The sequence below is a fragment of the Phaseolus vulgaris genome, chromosome 4 (assembly GCF_000499845.2).
Source record: "Phaseolus vulgaris cultivar G19833 chromosome 4, P. vulgaris v2.0, whole genome shotgun sequence".
NCBI lineage: Eukaryota > Viridiplantae > Streptophyta > Magnoliopsida > Fabales > Fabaceae > Phaseolus > Phaseolus vulgaris.
The window spans coordinates 36083556-36098731 of record NC_023756.2 but is presented as its reverse complement, the minus strand read 5'-3'; positions in this window follow the sequence as shown (position 1 = coordinate 36098731).

Here is a 15176-nt window from a genome sequence, read left to right as displayed (position 1 = left end):
GGTGTCTATGGCAAGATAGATAAACATGCTTTAGAGAAAGGATCCTTTTTATCTTGTTTCAAATATTTCTTCACATTTGGAGAACAACTTCATGAAAGAATGTACTATATAAGTATTGGATAAATAAGTTAATATGGAAATTTAAATTACTAAAAAGTTTGGGCATCCAAAGAAAAGGTGCTACGAAGTGTACTAATGTAGGTTAAAAAGAATTATCTATTTTTTTATGGACCTTGTTGTGTGATAGTCTTTTATGGGGTCTACATTTGTATCATATTAGGTGTTTAGTTCCTATGTTTGTTTAGTCTTAGTTTGATGATCCATCTTTTGTATGGGTTTTGGTCTAATCCTTCCATACTTGTTTGTATTTTTTTTCTTTTTTAATAATATTTTTTTATATAATGACAAATGATAGTTTGATCATGGGATGTCAATTTAACTGAGATGTCAGATTTCATAATAATGTCTACAAAATTTTATAAAAAAAGTTCTAAATTTCATTATGAAAAGAAAATCAAAGATAAGGGTTTCTTGTGTCATCTTATGTAAGTGGAGAGAAAATAATATACCAATGCTGATTGTGAGTGTATACTCACCACGCTCGTAGCAAATGGTTAAACATATGGGAAGCAATGTAGGTATACTTAGAATGGTTTTTATTATTTTTTTTAAGGAAAATACAATAAATATAAAAAGAAGTGAGAATAAATATTTTATAAATAATTTTACATGAAAAAAATAGTATTAGTATATGTATGATTAAATTCACTTTCTTAATTACGTGTTATAAATTTAAATGATTCATTAATTTAAATGTAGCTCTATCAATTAATATACAAGACTATGCTATTATGTTCCAATATTACTCATTTAAATTTCTAAGGTTAAATACACATAATTTAAATTTATAATATTTATAACAATGTCATGTCAAATAAATTTCTAAGGTTAAATACGCATACTTTAAATTTATACTATTCATAACAATGTCATGGCAAATGTAAGGTAGGATTCAAAACTTTTCCTGTAAGAGTATATGGTGATTTATCTAAATGTAATACTCCTATTTATATATAGCAAAAAAATTATTAAAAAAGAATGCTTATTAGGATGGGTGCTCGACATAAAAATAGTGGCAGTGCGTGGGATCAGGTGGTGTGTTTTTTGCGTGGGCTTAACCTACATGCTCCCCACACAAAATTATATTTTATATTGTTTATTTAAAGAAGCATGGACTTAGCCTACATATTGGCCACATATTTTTTAAACAAGCGTGGGCTTAGCCTACATGTTGCCCACACAAAATTATATTTTATATTGTTTATTCAAAGCGTGGGCTTAGTCAACGGTTTGGCCACACAATTTTTAAACAAGCGTGAGCTTAACCTTCATAACCTACAAATTTAAATATATATATATATATATATATTATGTTTACGTAGGCTTAACCTACAAATTTTAAACTTTTATTATTATTTATTATTTATAGTTTCAGTTGTGGTCATTCGACCCACACAATTTTTTTTTTCTTTTTAATATTGAAGGCTTAGAGGACACTATTTAGCGTTCACAACATCACCTTCACTTTCTTTTGCAGCTAATTTTACTTTTAAGTGTAGTGAATGTTATGATTGCACGCCTTTCACTTTGAAATCTAATTTTGAAATTTGATTTCAATTGAATTAAAATTTTGATGATTAGTTTTTACATGATAACAAAAGGATAAACACTTCATATAATTTTATAAACATAATTAGATAGATTAAACATAAAAGGTTATTAATGGAGTTGAAGAAAAAAAATGTATAATCAAGCTTATCTCTTGCATTATATCGTCATGTCATGAACAATACTAAGTGTAAAATAATCTTTTTATATCATTTTTGTTTGGGCAAACAAAAGACTTATGGTCTTTATTATATGTAGTATTGTCAAATAATTTGTTAAGACACTAGACCGTGTTAAATTCATTTAATGGACGTGAGCTTTGTGTAATCTTCTTCGATTGCTTACATTAATTTAACCTATGTTATTCAGATAATTATCCTACCGTATTTTTCCATGTAGTCTCCATTTTATCAACACAATTTGTTTGACCACATTAAGAAATATCTAGGCAAGCATCATTTACTCAAATCTAGTTCATCTGACTATGAAGTTCTCTAAAGGTGTTAGAAGAAGCTTTGAGTTTGCTTTATCTTGGAAAAAAGTTAGATTAAGCATGTCCAACGAAGACTTATGTTTTGTTTGTTTCCAGTCATTTACTATTGTCGAAGATGGATTTGCATTGATGGTTTATGTTTGTATCTACTGGTTTGTGTGAATTTGAGAGTGAGAAAATGTAACGAAAGTGTTTTATCCCATCCTCGCTACTGCTGAAAATTTGGGAAGAAAGCCACATAAGCTTTTGTCATTTTACTTTGTTACCGTCAACTATTTTGTTGAAACCGCGTGAGCTTCTGCCATGAACTCTGTGCATAACAGTGAAACATTTTTCATTTAGACAAAAAGACACGAGAATAGATTATGCCTGCCATTTTAGAGGAAAACAACATTGATTATGTTTTTTTTTTCAAGGGATCAATGCTTTTTCCCCCTAATCAATTATCTATGTTTTTTTCTTTGGATAATTGATTGTCCCTAGTAGATAAACAATGTTGACCTTATTTATTTATGAAAATTAATGTTGTGGTACATGTTATGAATGCCATAATCAATTTTGTGCTATTTTTTATTGTTCTCACTTGGATGTGTTGATTACTTGTAAATTGTGGTTTTTAATTTTGGTTATCATTTTTATTTTTTGCATCAACATATTTTGGTTTTGATTTTATATTTTTTTTCTCATTAGATTATTTATATATTTTAACTAAAATATTTGATTAATAGTATTTTAATTTAAACACATATAATTATTATTTTTTAACTGAAATATTTGGTTAAAAATATTTTAATTTAAACAAATTTTGTACATAAATAAGTAGTTTATTTTTTATTTTTAATTAATTGTAATATTATATTTTTATTAATTAAATAAATAATCAATTATATCAAATTATTTTTTAAACATTTTTTACAATTTCTAATATTACAATTCATTTTATAACGAAAAATATTATTTTTTTGAGAAATTTTTATCTTCAAACAATGATTAGTAACTCATATTTTTTTTCGAAAATAATTATTCAACGATACAAGAAAATATTGACTAAAATTTTAATTAACTAAAAAATATACAAAAAAAATACCTCATATTTCATTATTCAAGTATTTTTTTTTAAATGGATAAATTTGTAAAGTTACATTTTAAACTTCTTAAAAAAATAAAAAAATTTCTCTCCCAAGCATCACATTACTCACAAACTTGAATAAACTTTCCCCACAACTTCATTCTACATACTTTACCTCATATTTCATTATTCAAGTATTTTTTTTTAAAAAGGGTAAATTTGTAAACTTACATTGGAAACCTATTAAAAAAAAAAAAGTTCTCTCGCAACCATCACATTAAACTTTCCCCCACAAATTCACTCTATATACCTTAAACAAAAAAATGAAAACATTTATAATATTCACAATATTTAGGAATTTGTACACAAAAATTAAACTTTTCCCCAACAACGGCACCAAAAACTTGATAACTATTTTATGACAAGTGTACAACGTCAGGAATAATAATTTTTCCCTAAGGATGGATATCAAACCACAAGGAACATTTGAATTATTAAGTATAAGATTTACTAAATAGAAAAGAAAAGTAAATAAAGTTTGTTGGGAGTTTGTTATAATGATTGCAAAAATTATAAAGAAAAAAAGTCAAAAAGTTTGTTGGTTCAATTTGGGAAAATTGGGATTGGGGTTCATCATTCTTAATCTTTTATATTTTGAAAAGTATAGTAATATTCTATCCTTTGATTGATGTTGATCTCATATAAAATTCATTTATACCGATTCCTCGCATATTTATAAAAAATCTTTAGTATTACGATTAGATGTTGATAGCAATTAACATTTCAAATCTATTCCTAGCATATGTTAAACATTATCATTTGGGTCAGAAACTTAGAGATACTTTTCAGTCAAATCTAAGGATTTAAATCATGATAACAAGCGTTAGAGACAAAATGACAATATCAATCATCAATCAAGAACATAATATTATATTTAGATATCACCTCAATACATGATGACTTTTTACGGCAAGTGCATCGCGTTTGTCAGAAGTAATAATTGTCCCTAAGGACGAATATCGATCCCACAAGGAATAATGAATTATCAAGTACAATAATCGCTATAGAACAAAACAATTAAAAGTGCATTGAAAGTGGTTGTGTTGACGATGATCAATAAGAAAATAGACAAAGAATTAGTTGTTTCAATTGGAAAAATAGGGAATAGGTTTCATCTCTCACTCTCATGTATTTTGATTAATATGTCAATATTAAGTTCTTTAATTGAAATTGATGCCCGTATAAAAATCATTTATATCGATTCCTCGCATATAAAATCCTTAAGAATGTTCCCTAACTATCGATCCCTCGCATAATTATAAGAACAACTTAGAACGAAGCTCAGACGTTAATAGCAATTAACATTTCTAGTCTATTCCTAGCACTCAAATATGTTAAGTATTGTTGTTTAGGTCCCCAAACCCTAAAAATACCTCCCGGTCAGATTTAAGATTCTCAATTTGTCACGGAAAATTAAAAGTAAAACAACAATACCAATAATCAATCAAGAACTGAATATTAATATATAAGATATTACCTCAATACATAAGAGTTTGAGCAGATTACTCTCAATCCCAAATGGTAGAATTAGCCACGCATACTTCTAGCACCTTCCATTCTCCCAATTGGGGTTACAATTCACTGTATGGTGTTTTCCTTTCAATCTGCCACCCTAAGGTTGAGCCTCTAGCCCTCTACTTATCCTAGTTTTCTAGGGTTAGCTTGTTTATTGTGTCGCGCTAATGGGCTAAATGATAAAACATAAAAAAAGGCCCAATCTTTCTTTGCATCTTTTTCCATTCTGGGACCTTCTATCTTTATCTTTTTAGCTCAAATCATTCATCTTTAATCCAAATCTCCAATCTTCCTTAGAAATCTGCAATTAACACCAAATTTGGGAATAAAATACTCTTATTCAAATAAAGATCATAAAAAATGTAAAAAGGTATAAATTCATAAATTATGGATTATTTTATATGTAAATTAGCAATAAGTGCCTATATTTTAATATGAAATATTACTGAAATTAGACACTTATCAATACACAAGGGTGTGAACTACTCCTAATCCCAAGGATATAATTCGCCACTCGTGTTGGCCATTATAAGCATGAAAAGCAAGAGAAGAAAATCCAAGATGTTTCTCTTTGACGGCTGTCTCTTCTAGGGTTTTCTATCTCCTATTCTCCACATTGATGTCTACAGTTGTGCCTCACGCCTCATATTTAACCTAGTTGGGCTTGGGCTAAGTGACTTCTTGGCTGGGCGAGTTGGACAGAAACAGACCCAACGTCTCTGGAGTGATCTCGCCTAGGCAAGATTGGGCTCGCTTGGGTGAGATCTTGTGGAAGCTTCTAGCTTAGGCAAATTTGGATGAGTATTTTGAGCATTCCAACTTTCCATTTTTATCTTGTATATTCTCTTTTTGCCCTTTCATCTCCATTTTTCCCTATAATCATGAAATTAAAACAAATTTGGGAATAAATCATTCTTATTCTTATTATAATCACAATATATGTTAAAATGTTCAAATTCATAAATTAGGGGTTATATTAATTATTTTAACAATTAATATCCACAAGTGTTTTTTATTTTAATATGAAATATTTCATAAGTATGACACTTATCACTCTTTTAACATATCTGAGAATTATAATTGTTGTAGTATAGTGACTTGGCCCACCTAACCTTAGGAAAAGGAGATAAGATAGTCAAACCCACACTCGTCTCCCTCATTATTGTTCCTATGCTTGTGTGTGGAGAGAGAAAGAGAGAAATATTTTTAGAGATGTGACTAATAACATTTTACAATATTAATTATATAATACATTAAATTAATGCATATATTAATATTTTACACAAATAATTAAATGAATAATTAAACAAATTAGAGTTATTTATGTTACATTAATATGTCTTAATATATTAAATGATATCACATAAATACTATAATGCTTACATTAATTTATTACATTAATGACATTATTTAATAATTAAATGTATACATTAACTAATTTTTTTATTTTAAATATCACTACAATAAAATCATTAAATAAAAAATAATTTTAGAGACAAATATAATTAGTTGTTATCGTGATTAAATTAGACACCATTTTAGAGACTAAAATAATTTTTGGTTTCTAAATTAGTTTCTATTATTGTTAAATAGTTTCTAAATTGGTATCTAATTAGCTACCATGGTTTTAACTACCAATTATTTAGATAATAAAATTGGTCAACAAATAATAGAAACTAATTTAGAAACCAAAATTTTTTTAGTCTCTAAAATGATTTCTAATTTAGTCAATATAGTAACTAATTATTTTTATCTGTATAATTAGGTTCTATTTGAATAATTTTCTTGTTGTGTATATTTAAATAATCTTTTTAAAAAGAAAATTACGAAAAAATTAATATTAATCCTCTTCCATTGAACTACTAATCATTTTTTCCCTATAGAAGGCAAAGATTCATAGAGTTTTCTCATCAAAGATATTAAACTTTAACCAATGACAAAAATATTATTTATAGCTATCTTTGAATTTTTAGAGTTAGAAAAATACCCAGCAATATTATGGACAAAGATGAAGACGACGAAGACACACATAAACTTTTTCAAAGAATGATGATATTTATCTCAATCAAATCAAGGAAGTATACCAAAGGAAATGTATATAGAAGGATTTGATTAATTAGACCCAAACCTTTTCTCAATGTTGAATTTTCTCTTATTTATTCAACTTAAATAACATTTCATGGACACAACATTTCATTTTTTTAGTAATACATATATTCAGTACTATTAAAAATAAAGACAATATTTTTATAAAAAAAACAAGTAAATGAGGATTATACATAAAACATGCAAACTTAACATTTTGTTGGAAATTGGGTTTGTGTCTAGGAAGAGCCAAGAACGAGACGAGGATGTTGAGTAACAGAGGTGTTGAAATGAAGGTGTTGATGTATTAATACTATGCCTCAACATTAACAACCAAAGAGACAACATTCTCAGCGCAACACACTATTGTGTTTAAATAATATATGGTGAAAGGAATCCAGACTTAGGTATTTTATCTTCAGGATGAAATGCCAATTCAATAGAGGAATAGCGTTTCAACTCTCCACTTTTGTCTTGTATATTCTCCTTTTGCCCTTTCATCTCCATTTTTACCTAGAATAATGAAATTAACACAAATTTGGGAATAAATCATTCTTATTCATATTATAATCACAAAATATGTAAACATGTTTAAATTCATAAATTAGGAGTTATATTATAGTTATTTTATAAATTAATATCCACAAGCGCTTTCTATTTTAATATGAAATATGACATAAATATGACATTTACCACTCTAATCGCTACAGTATAGTGACTTGGCCCACCTAACCTTAGAGAAACGGGATAAGATAGTCAAACTCACACTCATCTCCCTCATTGTTGTTCCTATGCTTGTGTGTGGAGAGAGAGAAAGAGAGAGATATTTTAGAGATGTGACTAGTAACATTTTAAAATATTAATTATATAACACATTAAACTAATGCATATATTAATATTTTACACAAATAAATAAATGAATAAATACTATAATGCTTACATTAATGACATTATTTAATAATTAAATGTATACATTAACTAATTTTCTTATTTTAAATATCACTGCAAGAAAATCATTAAATAAAAATCAATTTTAGAGAGACAATAATTAATTAGTTGCTATATTGATTAAATTAGAGACCATTTTAGAGACTAAAATAAATTTTGGTTTCTAAATTAGTTCTTATTATTGTTAAATAGATTCTAAATTGATATCTAATTAGCTACCAAGATTTTAACTACCAAATATTTAGATTCTAAATTTAGTCAATATAGTAACTAATTATTTTTATCTCTAAAATTAGTTTCTGTTTTAATGATTTTCTTGTAGTGTATATTTAAATAATCATTTTAAAAAGAAAATTAGTAATAAAATTAAGATTAATCCTCCTTCATTGAACTACTCATCTTTTTTTTTTCCTATAAAAGGCGAAGATTCATAGAGTTTTCTAATCAAAGTTATCAAATTTTGACCAGTGACAAAAATAATATTTATATCTATCTTTGAATTTTTAGAGTTTAAAGAAATACCCAATAATATGGACAAAGATGAAGACGACGAAGACGCACATAAAATTTTTCAAAGAATGATGAGATTTATCTCAAAATCAAATCAAGGAAGTATACCAAAAGGTAATGTATATAGAAGGATTTGATTAATTAGATTCAAAACTTTTCTCAATGTTGTGTTTTCTCTTAGTTATTCAACTTAAAAAACATTTTGTTGACAGAAGATTGCATGTTTTAGTAATACATATATTGAGTACTATTCACACAAAAAAAGACAATTTTTTTCCACAAAAGAAAATATGTAAATGAGGATTATACATAAAACATGCAAACTTAACATTTTGTTGGAAATTGGGTTTGAGTCTAGGAAGAGCCAAGAACGAGACGAGGATGTTGAGTGACAAAGCCTCAACATTAACAACCCAAGAGAACACATTCTTAGCACTGTTCATTGGTTTGGGGCTGCTCTGTGGAATTGCCTCACGACCAACACAGCACACGGATGTGTTTTAATAATATATGGTGAAAGAATCCAGACTTAGGTATTTTATCTTCATGATGAAATGCCAATTCAAGAGAGGAATGGACAGTGAGCTATGATGGAAGAGATTAAAGGAGAATAAGAAAAACATTTATTGATGATTTGTAAATATACCTGTGATGTTAATTTCTCAATGTAATGCTACTTTTCATAGTAATTATGATGCAAGAAGAAGAAAATGTCTCAAAGTGTGATTTGAGATTTGAATGTAATATTTTATTGTTTTTGTCAGTATAAATCACATTAGTTTCAATCCCTAAGAAACAGTCTCCCTTAGATAATACTGTGTAGTGTTGATGGTGTGGTACTTAAATTAAGGGAATTGGAGATTGGTGACGGATGAAGAATTTATTGGTTTTGAAATCTTGGTATATTGAATGTCATCTTCTTCTGGTCATAATCTACTATATTTTTATTGTTTTCATTTTGTTTTGGTTGGATTTAAATTAAATATTTGATTCGAAGGTATGGTTTAGTTGGCCAAAAAATCTGAGTTTTGAACGGGGAAGAAGGAATTGGGGTATTGTATGCAGTTGTGGATGATATTGTGGAAGAGACATAGGAAGAATTGGATGGATTTGAGAACGAGTCTTTCCTGATGAGAATCAAATAAAGGAGGCTTTTATTAATGGAGGAAGAGGACATCCACCCTCACATTTGAAGTTCTTCCTTCTAGTCTTCTCAAAATTAAAAGAAGAAATAAAATAAAGATGAGGCCCAAGCCCAAAGCCCAAGCCCAAGCCCAAGAAGGCCAAAGCCCAAAGAGCCCAAGTCCATCCCATGAGGGGCAAGGCCAAGCTTTGAAATACTCTTGTATAGTTTTAGGAGGTTTGGTTATTAAATAAAGGTGTGTGAAAATGTAAAATAAAGTCACATTGTCCATGTGACTTAGGAGAGTGGTGTAGGTGTAGTTTTTGGGAGGTGTCATAGTAGAAAAAGGTCACACCTCCCATGTGACTTGTTTTTGGTGGGAATTTCAAATGAGTTTATTTGAAATTTCCCACCTATTTTTCAGCACCTTAGGCTATAAATAGAGGTGCTTCCTTTGTAAAATGGAGATTTGAATTCATCTAAAGAAACTATACTCAAAATTGGAGTGAGCATTTGGAGAGCTTTTGAGCTTCTACTCTAGTCTTATCTTGAAGGACCATGGTTTCCTCAAGTGGCGGCTTCCACACTCATCTAGGAGCATCCATACTTCTAGTGGCGTGATCATCCAACCTATCTTCCATCTTCATGAGCATTCTCTTCTCCTTCCTTTCTTCTCTTTCAATTACTCTTGTTGTTTTGTGTTCTTGAGCATTTTTTGGTTCGGCTGTCCTTAATTTTCCAGCACCTATGTTTTGGTTTTCTAAATTCTGTTCGGAACATTTGTTTGTGGTTTAATTCTGTTCGGTCTTCTCTTTTATAATTCCTTTGTTGATTCAATTTGACAATATTTGGTTCATCCAAATGAGTTTGGGAATTGGTACTTGTATTGGTGAGTTCTTGACTTAGAACCATGATCCAACTTCTAAGAAAGTGCCTCTATATTTTCCAGCTCAAGGTGATTCCTCAAAGTGTCAAGAATCTTGTTCTATGTGGCTATTGGAATCACATCATGTGGTATCATGAGTCTTAGGTTCTTCTTGTTTAATTGTTGAGTTGTGTGCACTTTATTTTCAAGAGCTCTTTTAATTTCTTGCAATTTAAGTTTCTGTTTTAGAATTTTAATTGAGTTTTCTTGCTGTTTTTCTTTTGCTCCAAGTGTTTGTGGAAAGGTTTACGGCACTCATAATTCTTATGAGTATGGTTGCTCTTTTGGAATGGCATTATCCTTCCTAGAGTATACCTTAAGCTTCCTTTCACTTGTTACAATTTGTGTTGTGTCTTTTAATTTTTGAATCATGTCAAGTTTTGTCTTAGTCATGTTATTCCATATATGTCATTACTTCTAGTAGTACTTTTATTGTTTTGATTGTTTCTTGCTTTGGTGTCATATAATTTTCTGAATTGATGTTGATCCTTTGTGCATTTTCTTTTTAGAATTGAGTTCATACTTGTATTCTAGACCTATACAAGTTCCACTACATCATTTTCTATTATGTCTTTGCTAGTTCATCATTCTGTTTTTTATTCCTATTAGGATTCCTCTGTTTCTGAAAAGAGTGCTTACTGTTTTTCCTTATTGCAACTGATTTACGTACTGTAAAATTCTGAAATTCTGGATTTGAGATATTCAAAGTGTTAGAAAAGAATAGAAAAAAGAATCATTCAAAAATATGAAGTACACAAAAAATGATAAATAAAATAAAAAAAGTGTACATTCCTGCCGAAAAAAATACGGTAATCTGGCAGTGATTTTAAAAAATTTATTTCTCTCAATTGGCTTACTGTTTTTAATTGATTCCAGTGCCATTATTGAGTTAACATCTTGAAGTTTCTGTGGTATAAATTTCATAATCCAGTTCGCTCTACAACGTTCCAGTTAAATCAGTCAATATCAAACACAGTTTGCATAAAAAAAAAATTTCCAGTAGCTAAATTTTTTGTTTTCTTCATCTCCTCTAGTGCTTTTCCTTAGGTTTTCTTTTGTGTGCCTACTTTTCTCATTGAGTTCTTTATTTTCTTGATTGTCTTTCATTCTTACTCTTTGAGTTTGTCTTACGTATAGTATTCCTTTTGCAATTACCTTTCCTTGCTTATACCTTTTCTTGTTTGTCTTTATTGTTTCTTTGGTTTTGTGGTGGTTTGCTCTTAAGATTGGTGTGCTTGCTTTGACATATTTCATTTGAGGATTCCAAGGCCTCAAGATCAGATTCGTGCAAGAACATTATTTCTTTGAGAGTGATCTCTTTTTTCAGCCTCATTTCACTTCGGCAGTTTCATTGCCAAGCTCACTGTTTTTGCTAATTTTGTTTCTTAACTTGTTTGCTGTTTTTGTGTGTTTGCTGTTTTTTATTTGCAAAATGGCTGGCTATTCAAGTGGTGCATATTACAAGCAGCATTCTCCTTGCAAAGTTTCAGTCCTTGGTGAAGAAGAACATAGAAGAAGGTGGCATCACCATCATTCTCATGAAGAGAGCTATAACCGTGACCAAAGATATCACCAAGTGTTCAACATTGCTTGTAAAAAAGTCCCTAGTTTTAATGGTGATAGTGATCCTAATGTGTATTTAGAATGGGAGACTAAGGTTGACCATTATTTTCATGTGTATAAGGTCCAAGATGACCAAAAACTTAGATTAGTTTCTTTATCCTTTTTGGGCTATGCCAAAGAATGGTGGCATAAAATTGTAATGGACATTATATATCGCAAGAAACCTCCCGTGGTTTCTTGGAATGCTTTGAAAGAGTGTATGCGCGCGAGGTTTGTTCCTCCTTCTAGGAAGGAACACTTGTTGAAGTTCCAAAGGCTTCCTCAAGGACATAGGATGGTAGATGAATACTTTAAAGATTTTGAAACAACTTTGACTAAAATGAATATGCATGCTAATGAAGAGTCAAAGATTAAATGGTTTGTACGTGGTTTGAAAAGAGATATTAGAGATTTTGTAGAATTAAAAGAATATTCTTCTTTAAAGAGCGTGTTTCGCAAAGCCATCAAGGTAGAATCATATCTTTTGAACAAAACTTTCAAAAATACTCATGATGATGATTTCTACAACTCTTCTAGGAAGGATGCAAACAAAATTTCTCCTTCCAATTTTTCCAAACAAACCATGTTTCCAAACAAAGTTTCTACTACAAATCTTTCTACTCCTAAGTCACCTACCAAAACTTCAAATATCAAATGTTTTAAATGTTTAGGTTTTGGGCACATAGCTCTTCATTGTCCACAAAAGCAAATCTTAAAGATCAACAAGGTAAAACAAGACCTAACTCACCCACCTACCACAAGTAAACAAGAAAAAGACAAAGAAGGCCAAGTTGACATGGGTCTTATCCTTTCACCTCCAAGGTGTTTTCCTTCCTTATCTTTTTCATTACCCAAGGTTCCTATTTCACCACCATCTTGGTTAAAAAATGTTAGGGATGATTTGTTCATACCTCCTAATGGTTGTCACCATTTAAGAGGTCTTTTTCCAAAACATCACATCATTCCCAAACAAATTTTTCCAACTTGGTCGATTTATAGAACCTCCTTTTCTGAAATCCCATTATTTACAAATGCTAAGTCATGTTTACATTTTTCTTCCACTTTTAATTGTAACACTAAACTGACTTTGTTATATGCAGGGATTCAGAATTCGTGGACGAATTCTCTCCAACTCGAGGAGTATGATGAGAATCAAATAAAGGAGGCTTTTATTAATGGAGGAAGAGGACATCCACCCTCACATTTGAAGTTCTTCCTTCTAGTCTTCTCAAAATTAAAAGAAGAAATAAAATAAAGATGAGGCCCAAGCCCAAAGCCCAAGCCCAAGCCCAAGAAGGCCAAAGCCCAAAGAGCCCAAGTCCATCCCATGAGGGGCAAGGCCAAGCTTTGAAATACTCTTGTATAGTTTTAGGAGGTTTGGTTATTAAATAAAGGTGTGTGAAAATGTAAAATAAAGTCACATTGTCCATGTGACTTAGGAGAGTGGTGTAGGTGTAGTTTTTGGGAGGTGTCATAGTAGAAAAAGGTCACACCTCCCATGTGACTTGTTTTTGGTGGGAATTTCAAATGAGTTTATTTGAAATTTCCCACCTATTTTTCAGCACCTTAGGCTATAAATAGAGGTGCTTCCTTTGTAAAATGGAGATTTGAATTCATCTAAAGAAACTATACTCAAAATTGGAGTGAGCATTTGGAGAGCTTTTGAGCTTCTACTCTAGTCTTATCTTGAAGGACCATGGTTTCCTCAAGTGGCGGCTTCCACACTCATCTAGGAGCATCCATACTTCTAGTGGCGTGATCATCCAACCTATCTTCCATCTTCATGAGCATTCTCTTCTCCTTCCTTTCTTCTCTTTCAATTACTCTTGTTGTTTTGTGTTCTTGAGCATTTTTTGGTTCGGCTGTCCTTAATTTTCCAGCACCTATGTTTTGGTTTTCTAAATTCTGTTCGGAACATTTGTTTGTGGTTTAATTCTGTTCGGTCTTCTCTTTTATAATTCCTTTGTTGATTCAATTTGACAATATTTGGTTCATCCAAATGAGTTTGGGAATTGGTACTTGTATTGGTGAGTTCTTGACTTAGAACCATGATCCAACTTCTAAGAAAGTGCCTCTATATTTTCCAGCTCAAGGTGATTCCTCAAAGTGTCAAGAATCTTGTTCTATGTGGCTATTGGAATCACATCATTTCCTCTTTACACTTTGTTGATTATGCATTTGATAGAAGTTTCAGTGTTGATGACATTGGATAATGGGTTTTTGTTATTTATATAGTTATAGTTGTTTTATTGATTAACTACGTGAGGTAATTATTTTTTTATCCAAAGATTTTATAATAAACTTAACTTGAGTTTTATAAAAAATAAAAAAATAAATTCATTTTTTGTAAATTAATAAAAAAATTCTTAAATATCAGCTTAAATTAATATATAAATAAATAAAACTAATATTATATTTAATATATAAACAACACTAATATTATATTAATATATAAACAACATTAATATTATGTTTATTATCAGTTAGGTTCACTTTAAGTCATACTATAAAATATTCATATTTAAATTATATAACATACGCTTCCGTGTAATTATTGTGAAATTTTGATCATATATTACTATTAATTGTTTTTAGTATTAATTATATATTACTCTCTCTATCTTTAAACACGTTTAAAGTTATTTCATGTATATGGTGATAATTATATATTTTTTTCGAAAATATTTTAATTAAATAGTTTGAGATGGATAGTAAAGAATCAATGAATTGAATGTGATTCTCTAAGTTCATTAATAATCTACAACCTATTTAAAGATATCAGATTGAGCTGTTGGCTTTGACGTGTCTTCATGGCGGTGCGTATTCGCGTTGGTATCTAACTATTTTCTTCTTTGTTGTGTTTTGATTTTGAAGGCTATGATGTTGACAACTCATACTATTTGGCTCCTTTATAAGCGAAATGGAAAATTGTTCCTTTGTGATTAGAAAACTACCAATGGATCTTTATGAGACTTTAACTATATATAAAAAAAAGATATCAAGGGTCAAACATATTTTTTTAATGAATTAAAATACTTTAGTACTCTCATTTTATCCGTTACCTGGTTTTGCAATACTATACTATTTGGCTTCACATATTCAATTTGTATTTGTACAACATCAGGACTTCAAAATGTTTGTATTTGTACAACATTTATAATAAATAAATTATTTGAGG